The following is a 13,052-nucleotide window of genomic DNA, read 5'->3' as shown; positions in this document are numbered from 1 at the left end:
GGTAAATCGAGAGTTTCCTGTAAATTGTGAGGGTTAATCATAGAGTGCACCCTCGCATCTCGAGAGATCAGGCGAGTCGGGGCTGACTGTCCAGATTGCTGGGTGCCAATTTGAGCGAGCTGCAAATCGTTGGAGGCCTCCTGCAGAGCATGTGGGAGCCTCGTTAAGTCTCTTAATTCTAAGCAATCCTTTTATAAACCAGACTCCTGCCAGAGTCAACAATCCTCTTTGCCTGTTTACTCTACCGCAAGCTTGCCCACATAAAACAGGTGTTGCTGGGATTTCCTGCTCTGGCTTTTAGAAGATTGATTCTTAAAAGTGTAATTGACAGTTTAATGTTGCTTTTAAAGTACGTTGGTGTGTTTTGCTTTTCACGCAGCTGAATTAACTTTGGTGCACTACTTGCTGCTGGTGTACGCAGCTGCATTGTTAGCATTGCGTCTAATTGAAAATACCTTTTCCCACATCACTGTTGCTGATGGTCACAGGAACATTAATTCCATGAGCCACAACAACAACTTGCATTTATACGGCGCCCTTTAACGTAGTAAAACGTCCCAAGCTGCTTCACAGGAGAGGTTTAGGGAGGGAATGCCAGGGCTTATGGCCGAGACAGCTGAAGGTGGATGCGCAAGAGGACAGAATTGAATGAGCGCAGAGATCTTGGAGTGTTGTCGGGGCTGGAGGAGGTTACAGAGGTAGGGAGAGGCGAGGCCACGGAGGGATTTGAAAACAAGGATGAGAATTTAAAAATCAAGACTTGCCGGACTGGAGGCCACTGTAGGTCAGCGAGCACAGGGGTGAGGGGTGAACGGGACTTGATGGGAGTTGGGACTCTGTCAGCAGAGTTTTGGATGAGCTCAAGTTCACAGAGTACAGCATGGGAATTCCATTGGGATTACAATGACGGTGCTGGATTTAGAGAAGGACGAGGAGTTTGTGCAGAGGTGTAATGGCATGTCAGGTGCCTGGCCCCCCAATTGGCCTCATCCCAGGAACCAAGGCTTCAAACCTAGTCGTACCTCCTTGGAGATGTCTGAAGAGATCTCGCTCCACTATCTACATTTTGGTGGAGAGCATCAGAGTTGTGCTGCTTTCTCAAGCCAGAACAGATCTACCACAAGGACAGTCCTGCCTGTGGATGTGAAGGTTGACGTAAGAAAACTACTAGGCACTTGGTCTAAGCGTTAAACAAAGCTTTAATCAACTGTTTTACAACATGGAGGTCTAGTTGTGTCCTTCACTAGTTCCTGTTAAGAATGTCCTGTGCAAGCTGGGCCCGTGCCCGAGTATTTATACTCTCCCTGGACAGCGCAACCCGTAGGCCGCTCAGTATTATTTCATAAGTCTTTCTTTCATGAATGACTGATTCATGTCAAAGGTTACCTCAGAATTACATTATTATGAGACCGAATCCTCCTAAACAGCCAGTAGTATTTTTTGCTGCCATCAGTCATTGTTCAGTCAACCAATGCCTTAAAAAATAAATGGTAGGAGCCTTGTTTGCCAACGGGAACTGTTTCATCATTTTCCCCCAGGAAAGAAGGCAACTGCATGAGTGGGCGCGGCACCTTTATCAGGTGGTAAGCTTTCCAAAAGTGCAGAATCTCGCTGATGGCACACATGGGCTCCTGGCAACTACCCCATGGCAGATATGAATAGGAAAGGCTTTCGTTCCCTCAATGTGCAAGTGGCGTGAGACAAAGCAGGAAAATGCATGACACCATAGCAAGAGCAAAGAGCAGATGGCTGACTGCTGGGAAGCCAAGGGTACCCGCTGCAAGTCTAGCTAATTAAGAAGCGCCATTAAGAAAGCCTCAAACGGAGGCAACGCACAGATAAAACAAAGCCTATGTTTCCACCTGAATTCTGGTTGAACATACAATTGGAAGTCCTGACTGTATCAAAAAAGAGCGCAAAGATGGGATTAGAGGAGATGGGCAGGATTTTATGCCTCTGCGCTCCCCAGCCCACAATTTTCCACCCGTTGATTTTAACGGGTGAAAAATTTGAGGCCAGGGAGTGCAGAAGCAGAAAAGTCTGGCCGATGGCTCTAAGGGAGAGCTAGCACTGGGACAAGGAAGGTGGACTGCGAAGTCGAAGGCTCATTATGTCGGATTTTCCTGACCCTTCCCTTGGGAAGCACCCATTTCTCCTTCGGGGTTTCCGTCCTTTTTATGTTATCCCAGGATTTACAGGACTTATCGGGGGGGGGGAAACTAGCCCTACACCTGCAGTAGGCGCAAGCCTATCATTTAAAATTCAAACGAGGTTCTCATTTTCTTGCTGCAGAGGTCTCTGAGCTCCGCTAGAGCAGGGGCACTCAGTGAAACATGGTGCCAACGCCTGCCCCAGGAGGGTTAGCAGGGGTCCCAAAGACCGGAAGGTACGTTTCCCTTTATCTTTAACCCACCCCTTCCAAGAATGTTTACAAGTAATAGGGCCCTTCTGCTTGCTGATCTCCATCAGCAGCCAGAAGGCCCTGATCTCAAGAGGCCTGACACACAGCTGTGGGAGAGGCCTGCAGCTGACCTAAACTCCCTGCCTCTTACTGGGCTCAGCCTGGGGGCATATTAATGGACCAGAAAAAAAAAAGAAAGACTTGCATTTCTACAGCACCTTTCCTGACCACTGGACATCCCAAAGTGCTTTACAGCCAATGAAGTACATTTTTTGAAGTGAAGCCACTGTTGTAATGTAGGAAACGCAGCAGCCAATTTGCACACAGCAAGCTCCCACAAACAGCAACGTGATAATGACCAGATAATCTGTTTTAGTGATGTTGGTTGAGGGATAATTATTGGCCAGGACATCAGGGATAACACCCCAGCTCTTGTTCGAAATAGTGCCGTGGGATTTTTTTACGTCCACCTGAGAGAGCAGGCAGGGTCTCGGTTTAACATCTCATCCGAAAGACGGCACCTCCGACAGTGCAGCACTCCCTCAGCACTGCGCTGGAGTGTCAGCCTAGATTTTTGTGCTCAAGTCTCTGGGGTGGGACTTGAACCCACGACCTTTGACTCAGAGGCGAGGGGGCTACCCACTGAGCCACTGGCTGACCAGGACAGGAGATACCAGGGGTCCTAGGTCTGGACAGGAGCAGCATGATTCAGGTGTGATGTTCCTGTGCTGTGCCAGGGTGGCTAGTGCAGGAAGATCAGCTCCATTTGTTGTTGCTATACCCTTGGACTTTTGATAAAAGGCCCATCTCTAACTACCAAACCAAAAAATTGCAAACACTATACAGTCGTACAGCAACAATCCAACACACTTCTTCAAACTATATTACTGAACAATGACAAAGTTGAGTGCCTCTAATGGATGTAATTCTGCTTTGCACTTGGAGCCTGCAGTTTGCAGATAATGGGGTTGGTTAATTAATCTTTTTGCGCCAAGAAATTTATGTGAAAATACTTTGTACATGCCAACTAGTAAAAGTTGGCCAACAGCTTCAAAAGCTGACACAGCCCACAGGAAGCTGATAACTCAAGAGCTGTCCTGACTCCAAGTACTTGCACGGACTGAGCTGCGGCTATACCGGACATTCTTTGACATATTGGAGGAGGGGGAAAACATGAGGAGTAGGTGAAAGCCTGAAGGGGAAATCCAGATGTTGAAGATTGGTGATGTATTTTTGGGGCATGCAGCCCTGGAGAAGTGTGAATTTAAATGTATGCCTTCTGGTTAATTTTACATACTTTAATACTGCAGATCTGTCCATTTTATTAGGCAAAGTTGTAAAAAGTTTAGTTTTGCAATCTTCACCTGGAACCGCCAGGTTATGCTGCAGCAGATGTTTCAGCCATTTCCCCCTCCAGAATGTCTCTTCACTCACGAACAAGGTCCTTGCCATCCACAACTTTATTGGGGGGCGACTGCATTAACATTCTGGCTTTGATGGAAACTTGGCTCACGGCTGGCGACAACTTGCCCCTTACTGCAGCCTGGCTACACTGCCACGGTGGCAGTGTGGCGCTTATCAGCAAATCACACATTGGTCTCTCTCCTACTCCTCAGGTACCTTCTCCTCCTTTGAGCATCTCCCTTTGTTCCATCCCTGTGCCTCCTTTTAAAACCTCATTCTGTACTGCCCCCCCATCCCAAGTTTCTGAGATATTCACCCTCTGCCTCTACACTGAGCGACTCCACCTCAACTCACCTTGGCTTCTCTCCTCTGATTTCACTGCCCCTTTGTCCTGCCTAAAACCTTCATATAAACATTGCTATCATATTCATGGCCAGCCCCTCGACCTTGCCATCTCATGTGGCCTCTCTACTCCCTTGGTGTCAATCACGACAAGGCCATCTCCGATCATTTCCTTGTATCTCTCACTACCCGTATCCCCCTACCCATTTCCAACCCCATCTTCCTTCTGTGTCCATCTTGGAAAAATCTCTCCCAAGTCACTTACAGTTGCACTTTCAAGCTACCCACTACCTAGCATTTGTCCTTGCATTTGCCAAGATACATTTGCAGCAGTCGATCTGCTCAACCACTCCACCTTTGATGTCCTTACATAGAAACATAGAAGATAGGAGCAGGAGTAGGCCATTCGGCCCCTCGAGCCTTTTCCGCCATTTAATGAGATCATGGCTGATCATCCAAATTCAGTACCCTGTCCCTGCTTTCTCCCCATATCCCTTGATCACTTTAGCCTTAAGAAATACATCTAACTCCTTCTTGAATATATTTAATAAGTTGGCCTCAACTGCCTTCTGCGGTAGAGAATTCCACAGGTTCACCACTCTTTGGGTGAAGAAATTCTTCCTCATCTCAGTCCTAAATGGCTTACCCCTTATCCTTAGACTGTGACCCCTGGTTCTGGACTCCCCCGCCATCGGGAACATCCTTCCTGCATCTAGTCTGTCCAGTCCTGTCAGAATTTTATAAGTTTCAATGAGATCCCCCCTCCTTCTTCTAAACTCTAGCGAATATAAGCCTAATCGACCCAATCTCTCTTCATACGTCATTCCTGCCATCCCAGGTATCAGTCTGGTGAATCTTCGCTGCACTCCCTCCATGGCAAGAACATCCTTCCTCAGATAAGGTGACCAAAACTGCATACAATACTCAAGGTGTGGTCTCACCAAGGCCCTGTACAACTGTAGCAAGACATCCTTGCTCCTGTACTCGAATCCTCTCGCTATGAAGGTCAGCATACCATTTGTCTTCTTAACCACCTGCTGCACCTGCATGCTTACCTTCAGCGACTGGTGCACAAGGACACCCAGGTCTCGTTGCACTTCCCCTTTTCCCAATCTATTGCCATTCAGATAATAATCTGCCTTCCTGTTTTTGCCACCAAAGTGGATAACCTCGCATTTATCCACAATATACTGCACCTGCCATGCATCTGCCCAATCACCCAACCTGTCCAAATCATACTGGAGTTTCTCTGCATCCTCCTCACAGCACACACGCCCACCCAGCTTTGTGTCATCTGCAAACTTGGAGATATTACATCTAGTTCCCTCGTCTAGATCATTAATATATATTGTGAATAGCTGGGGTCTTAGCACCGATCATTGCTTGCCACTCGGAAAAAGACCCATTTATTCCAACTCTTTGCTTCCTGTTTGCCAACCAGTTCTCTATCCAAGTCAGTACCTTACCCCCAATCCCATGTGCTTTAACTTTACACGCCAATCTCTTATGCGGGACCTTATCGAAAACCTTCTGAAAGCCCAAATACACCACATTCACTGGTTCTCCCTTATCTATTCTACCAGTTACATCCTCAAAAAATTCCAGTAGATTAGTCAAGCATGATTTACCTTTTGTAAATCCATGTTGACTTTGTCCGATCCTGTCACTGTTTTCCAAGTGCTCTGCTATTACATCTTTTATAATGGACTCAAGCATTTTCCCCACTACCGGTGTCAGGTTTACTGGTCTATAATTCCCCGTTTTCTCTCTACCACCTTTTTTGAATAGTGGGGTTACATTACCTACCCTCCAATCCATGGGAACTATTCCAGAGTCTATAGAATTTTGGAAGATGACCAGCAATGCATCTACTATTTCTAGGGCCACTTCCTTAAGTACCCTAGGATGTAGATTATCAGGCCCTGGGGATTTATCGGCCTTCAATCCCGTCAATTTCCCTAACACCATTTCCCTACAAATACTGATTTCATTCAATTCCTCCCTCTCATTAGACTCTATGCTCCCCGACATCTCTGGAAGGTTATTTGTGTCCTCCTTTGTGAAGACAGAACCAAAGTATGTATTTAATTGGTCTGCCATTTCTTTGTTCCCCATTATAAATTCCCCTGATTCTGACTGCAAGGGACCTTGTGCCCATTAAAACCTTTCCTCGCTCCTATTCCGATTGTTCCCCATGGTATGGCCCCCTGTCTTCACTCCCTCCGTCACCAGATCTGGTTGGACCACATCAAGTGCAATTGGGCCTCAGTTTCCACTGCCAAAGCTGATCACTGCTCCGCGACCATCTTGGAGAGCAAAAATAACCCCAGTTTCCTTTCTCCACTATCAAGCATCTCCTTAAAGCCCTGCCGCCTCCACCCTTATCTCCAACAACAAGTGCGAGGAGCTCATAGAATTCCTCGTCATTGGTTCAGCTGCCTCTGCTGTTTCCCTTTGCCCACCAGGTGAAGCCTCTCCCCATGCTGCCCCCATTCTGAGGTGTTCCCTAATTAAGCTTTTCTGTTACCCAGGGCATTCAGAAATCCTTGGGTTTTTCCGACATCTTTTGTCCAGGTGTACTGGTTTAAACCAGAGAGAAGTAACGGAATGGCATGCAAATGGGTGAAAACCCCATGTCACTGTGTTTGCAAATATGATCACTGCCACTGCTTCTAAACCAACCACCGCAGCTGTCGTCATAGCCTTGTAGAAGCTGTAAACCATCTGTATTACAAAAGTCATTAAAAAATATCACGGTGATCAATGCACCATGAATTGCAGACAGTATTAAAAAATGATGTGTTTAAAGAAGAATGCATGAGTAACTTTAATGTATTAGTAGTCCCTTGGTAGCTTGTACATGTATGGAATATATCCTGTTTTTATTGGGGAATGTGTATAAACAGCAGAGAGTTCTGGGTTATGAATTCCAGACACACTTCAGATGCAGTGAGTGCTTCAGTCGATCCCTGAGGCTTGGGGTGGGATACGTAAAATCTTTCCTATGAAAGCAACCACGTTCCCAGTGAACGACGAGACAGCTTTCATATCGCTGCTAACATCAAGTGGTACCTAAGTGTTTGTTTAAGAGCCTGCTAAATAGTGCGTTGGAAGAGCTGTTCCATTTTCTGAAGCATGGACCAAGTAGCCGAGCTTTGGTTAGTAATGGTTATTTTGTCATTTGTTTTTTAAAATGCGTTGCACAGGACTACGCACGGAGAGGGGAAAAGAGATCTCAAGATGCATCCCTTTCAGTGATGTGTACTTTTAGCTTTCATGCTATCTACTTTTTAATTCAACTTTAGCAAAAGTTACAACTGACCAAGCTCAAATGCTGTCTTTTGTAAAAAAAAAAAAATAAGCTTTTGAGTAATTTGCCTCCCATTGCCGTAAGAAATCCGAAAGCTAATTCGTGACTGTGATCAAACTCAGCCTTCAGATGCTTTACCTTAAAGTGGAGCATAATTGATAAAAATAGAAGTGAGAATGTAGGGAACTTGGCAGAATCGTTCTAATTAACGATGAGACTTTTTATTTGTTTAAATTTCTCTGCATACTGGGATTTATTTTCCCCTCATTTATTAACTGCCTGTCAGCTACAGAGATCAATTCTAAAACTAGCCATTCCTTTATTATTTTCAGATACACAGAGCAGTGCCTGCCAAGCAAAGCACAAGCGATGAGTGTCGGAGTTTATTGCAAAAGAGGAAAAAGTTGATCTTCTTTGTCGCATTTTTTATTTGCTTAAGGTGGATTGGTGGGGTGGGGGGGGGGAGGGGGAGAAATCCTCTTACACGACACATTCTGTAAATGCAATACTCTTCATGAGTTGCGGATTGCTTATTACAAATAAGTGTTACCAATACATTATTAGAAAATTGAATATGTTTTGTTATTTAATGAAACTAAAGCAGCTTACAGGTTGGTAGATCGTGTTCTCTGGAGGGGCTGTTTTCCATTTTTACAATGTGCAATTGGCTCTACTTATAATCTACTCGCTTATATCGATCATACAAAAGTAGAGAAGTTATGCTGAACCTTTCTAAAACGCTGGTTAGGCCACAACTGTGGTATTGCGTCCAGTTCTGGTCACCACACTTTGAGAAGGATGTGAAGGCCCTTGAGAGGTTGCAGAGGAGATTTACCAGAATGGTTCCGGGGATGGGGGATCTTAGCTACAAGGACAGGTTGGAGAAGCTGGATTTGTTTTCATTGGAGCAAAGGAGGTTGAGGGGTGATTTGATAGAGGTGTACAAGATTATGACGGGTTTGGATAGGCTAGACGGGGAAAGGCTGTCCCCACTAGTTGATGGTACAAGGACTAGGGGACACAGATTTAAGGTTTTGGGTAAGAGATACGGGGGGGACGTGAGGGAAAACCTTTTTATGCAGCGAGTGATGATGACCTGGAAGTCGCTGCCGACGAAAGTGGAGACACTCGGGGCTCGATTTTGCCAGCGCTCGGGGCGGGGTTGGAGGCGGGTCAGGCGGTAAATTTGAAAAAAATGCCGCGGGTTCCGATCCCGCCGTCAACCCGCCTCCGTCCAACTTTTCCAAAGGCGGGCTCGCAGACTCCCGGTCGGTCCCGCCACCAAGCGGCGGGATAGGCCCTTAAGGCAGTTAACTGGTTGTTAACTGTCTGTGTAATCCTATTTTGCCTGCCCTTTTAACTTTTACCACATTTTCAGCATGTTCCACGTCGTTACCAAAGCACGCCAGCTAATTGTGGCGGGTTGACAAGTGGCTGGCTTCCTGACCGCTGCAGCTTCAGCATAAAAACGGAGCTTCCAACAAGGATCAGTTGTAGGTGGCAGAACTTTGTTTTTTCAGGTCTTGGCAAACTTTTTGCAGGTCTACTGATTTTGGAAGTGGTGAAGCTGAGATCCATCTCCACTGTGGCCTCCTGGGAAAAACTTTCCCCACATTGACTGAGCGCTTCCTCAACTGAGATATCTACCAGCAGCATGGGAACCATTTATTTCCTTTCATCCTGGTCCTTGGATTCAGAGGAAGAGCAGCCAAGGCAGCAGCAGAACCCAGAACAACAGCAGCAGCAACAACAGGAGCGCCAATCTGCTGCTCATCCACCTGAAGCTTCACAGAGCAGAAGGCGTCGGCACAGGGAGGCACGTTGCCGCAGGAGATACCCCCAACACAGGGTTTACAGGCCAAGGAGCAGCTTCCTAAACATGAGTGAGCAGCAGTGCCAAAGGAGGCTGAGACTTTCGCGAGGCGTAGTCGCTGACATCTGCGCACTGCTGCACCAACACCTGGAGCCCAGAGGAGCGGGTGGCCACCCCTTACCAGTGGCTGTCAAAGTCACCACGGCACACAATTTTTTTGCTTCAGGGTCCTTCCAGGGATCATCAGCAGACATCAGTGGCATCTCCCAGTCGGCTGCCCCCAGTTGCATCACGCAGGTAACCAATGCCCTCTTTGCGAAGGCGCACAATTACATACACTTCTCGACGGATCAAGCAAGTGTAACCACGTGTGCGGTTGGCTTTGCAAATATGGCAAGCTTGCCAAGGGTGCAGGGCGTCGTAGACTGCACACATGTAGCCCCTAGGACACCCCATCACAACCCAGCTGTTTTTGTCAACCACAAGCACCGCTCTCTTTCTGGATGGACCCGGAGGCACAGGGTCCACATGCAGCTGCGCAGAGCTAGGAGCGCCCTGCAGCCTCCGACGAGGACTCTCCACTGCTGTCCCTGTCTGCACCATCTGCTGATGTTCACATGTGAGCTGTGATACACCAGGTGACAGCACTACTCTATCTCCCGAAGGTCCCACCGAGGTGGGCGTTTCTGCGCTGGTGCTGGGTGCGTTTAATTTGCTGATGCTGCGCCCTCAGAGGTTGCAGGTTCCTTTGAGGAGTCTTCCAGCTCAGGCTCTTCCTCCTGGACAGTGGGGAGGGGGGGTGTCGATGGTCCTGTGGGGGAGTAAAGGCATGAGTTAGACATGTGATATTAACGTAGCATGCACATTGCATCAGAAGCCATATGCAATGTCAATGAGAGAGATGCAAAACTATTCTGTCACCAGCTTGCTCTGGTGCGCCCGTCTGTCCGTCCCCCCACTTCCAGATCCTCCTCGGCTCCAACGATCTCTAGGGCTGCCTCCTCAGCGCTGGTGAGATGTGCTATTGAGGGTGGCCCTCCTCCTGTCTTTGCCCTTTCCCTCTTATTGTGGGCTCTCTTTTCCTGCAATGAGGGACATAAATGGAGTTTGAGTGATAATGATGGAGTGAGTGTAGAGAATCCATAGCATAAATGCTTGGAAGGAGACAAAGATGGAGTGAGGTCCCAATACCAAGGGCCCTCCCTGTGTATTGTTAGTTGTTGTCATTGCATAACAGTGATGGGGAGTGTGAGGGCAGCATAGTTGAATAGTGAAGTGATTCTGTACATAGAGAGGGATGGTTAAGGGTGCAAGGCATGTGAGGGTAAAGTGGGATGTGTCGGAGTAGGTTGACAATGCAGAGTGCTGGTGCTGAGAGGAGATGGTGAGCAGAATGAGGGTAAAGGTGATGGTCTACTCACATTTCCTGTGCGGAGAAGGTCATTGAACCTCTTTCGGCACTGCAGCCAGGTTCTGCTGCACATTGATCTGGAGCTGACCTCCTGAGCCAGTTGCAGCCACACAGCTTTGGTTTGCTGGGGAGGTTTTTTCCCTCCTAGAGGAAGGAAAGAGCACCTCCTTTTGAACTCTGGCTCCCTCCACCAGAGCATGGAGGGAGCCATCATCGAAACATGGTGAGGCCTTGGTCCTTGAGCTCGACATTTCAGCAGTAGCACACACTTTAGGCAGTTGTCACTCTGGAAGAACACAGGCAGAAAATGAAGGAATGCTGCTTGGAGGCCTTAAATGCAGCTGGAAAAATGACATCAGCAGAGGCGAGTTTCAGACCCAAAAGACTAATTGGGCCAGGGGAGCGCACACGCAGGGAATCAATTGCCCAATTCGAGCAAAATCGCAATTTTATCCCGCCCAACCGCGGAGGCGGGATCGGGACCCGCCGACCACCTGACCCGCACCCAACCCACCACCAATGGCAAAATCGAGCCCTCCATGTTTTCAAGGGGAGACTGGATAGGCACTTGAGGGAAATAAACTTGCAGGGCTACGGGGATAGAGCAGGAGAATGGGACTAACTGGATTGCTCTCAGAGAGCCGGCACGGACTCGATGAGCCAAATGGCCTCCTTCTGTGCCATTATGACTCTATGCATCTCAGTATCATGTCGAACTCCAAGACCAAAGCAAATGATCGACACACCATTTTAAATGGAAGCTAAAATCAGTGGTCAAAACCCATTGTCTACTTCCATACACTGAGGGGCACAGAATTGTAATCTGTTCATCAATATAGAATCTTTGCCTTGTGTTGCGTTTGATTTTAAATTTATTACAGAATCTCTTGATGCAATGCGGACCTGGGTAGAGCCAAGCGTTGAATACGACACAAGCTGGTTACTGTGCCGCCTGCTGTTACATTAAACATGCCAAGGACAGGAGTACTTTTTAAGCAGGTAGTTCCTGGCTGCCTCGCTTAACCTGGTCAACCTTGTACGGTCATTAAACCTCTCGCTGCACTGTGTGGCAGTTCTTGCTGCGTTGACTGCCTCACCCTTCATAATATTTGCATAATCCTCTTAATGCAGCTTTGTGTTCTCAGTCCACAAGCGTCTGCCCCTTCTGCCTCAGTGGATGAGTCTGAAAACCCGGGAGTGCTTCTTGAAGATGACCCAATGCTGCTTCTTCCTCTCATTTTTACTTATTTTTTATCCACACCTTTGTTTTGGCCCTTCCCCACCCCCCTCTTTTCTCTCTCCCACATGGCAGCTGTCTCCCATTCTGCCAGCACATTTCACACCTAATCTAGAGCCGTCTTTTGTCTCCACTAGTCCTATCACCATCTCGTCTCGTTTTGAATACCTCTTAATGTCTCTTCACTTCTCTTTTGTTCTCTCCCAGCCTGGCGTTTCAATCTATTTCATTTCCTGTGCTTTTCCAGTCTTGACAAAGGGTTTGACCCGAAACGTTGACTCTATTTTCTCTCCACGGATGTTGCCTGGCCTGCTGAGTTTTTCCAGCATTTTCTGTTATTTCAGCTTCTTCCCTCAGTCGTTGTGGCTCTTTCCAGCTGCTCCCTACACAAAGGAACGCGTGCCCTTTAATCGGCTGCAGCAAAACTTAATTTCCCTCCATCCCAGCAGTGGTAAACCAATTACCAGCAGTTTGCCACTGCCACCCCACATACTTAATGAGGCTCTTCTTGGGGAAACTTGAGCAGGTTAGCAGCAGTCGCATGGGCGCCCCCACCGCTAGCCCACCAGTCAGAAGGGAAAACCAGCCCGAACTTTTCAAAACTGCTTCCCTTCTCTTCTTTCCCATGCCATGTTTGAATCGTTTTCTCTTTCTGTATTTGGCTCCCATTGTTACTGTCAGCTGCGGTCCCAGTACAAACTGACCAAGGTACAAGATGAAACTCCCGTCTCTTGCTAAGCTGACACTCCACAGATGACGCTGTATTTGTTTTGTATCGGAAAACGGGGAGAAGGGCTGACAAAAAATAAATCCCAATTAACAGTTGCACGGCCAATAAAGGAACTGAACTACACTCCAGGGACAGCCGAACGCCTAAATTACATTGAGCAGCAGCAGTGAATTTTACACCGTGTTTCTGCTCAATCTGTCTACCATATAAAATCTAGTTACACAGCCTCTAATTTACATTTTCAGATTCCTCCAGAGTCCAGTCGACTCCCATTTACTACCTGCACTACTTTTATTGAACATTTAAAAAAAAAAAAATTCAGTTCCTGCTTCACAAGTTCCTTTCCTCTATTTTGCCCCGCCCAATCTTATGTGCTCTGTGCAAAGTTAATTGTGTTGTATCTT

General features: G+C 47.3%; 1 protein-coding gene across 3 annotated transcripts in view; it reads left to right on the top strand.

The window, feature by feature from the left end:
- radil (Ras association and DIL domains) overlaps window positions 1–13,052 on the top strand; it is a 122,045-nt gene that overhangs the window by 8,880 nt on the left and 100,113 nt on the right. The gene's annotated exons all lie outside the window — the stretch shown is intronic.

Source organism: Somniosus microcephalus, chromosome 11 (assembly GCF_052327205.1).
Source record: "Somniosus microcephalus isolate GS21.2 chromosome 11, FLI_Smic_1.0, whole genome shotgun sequence".
In the NCBI taxonomy this organism is placed as follows: domain Eukaryota; kingdom Metazoa; phylum Chordata; class Chondrichthyes; order Squaliformes; family Somniosidae; genus Somniosus; species Somniosus microcephalus.
This window is presented reverse-complemented; position numbering and strand designations above follow the sequence as displayed.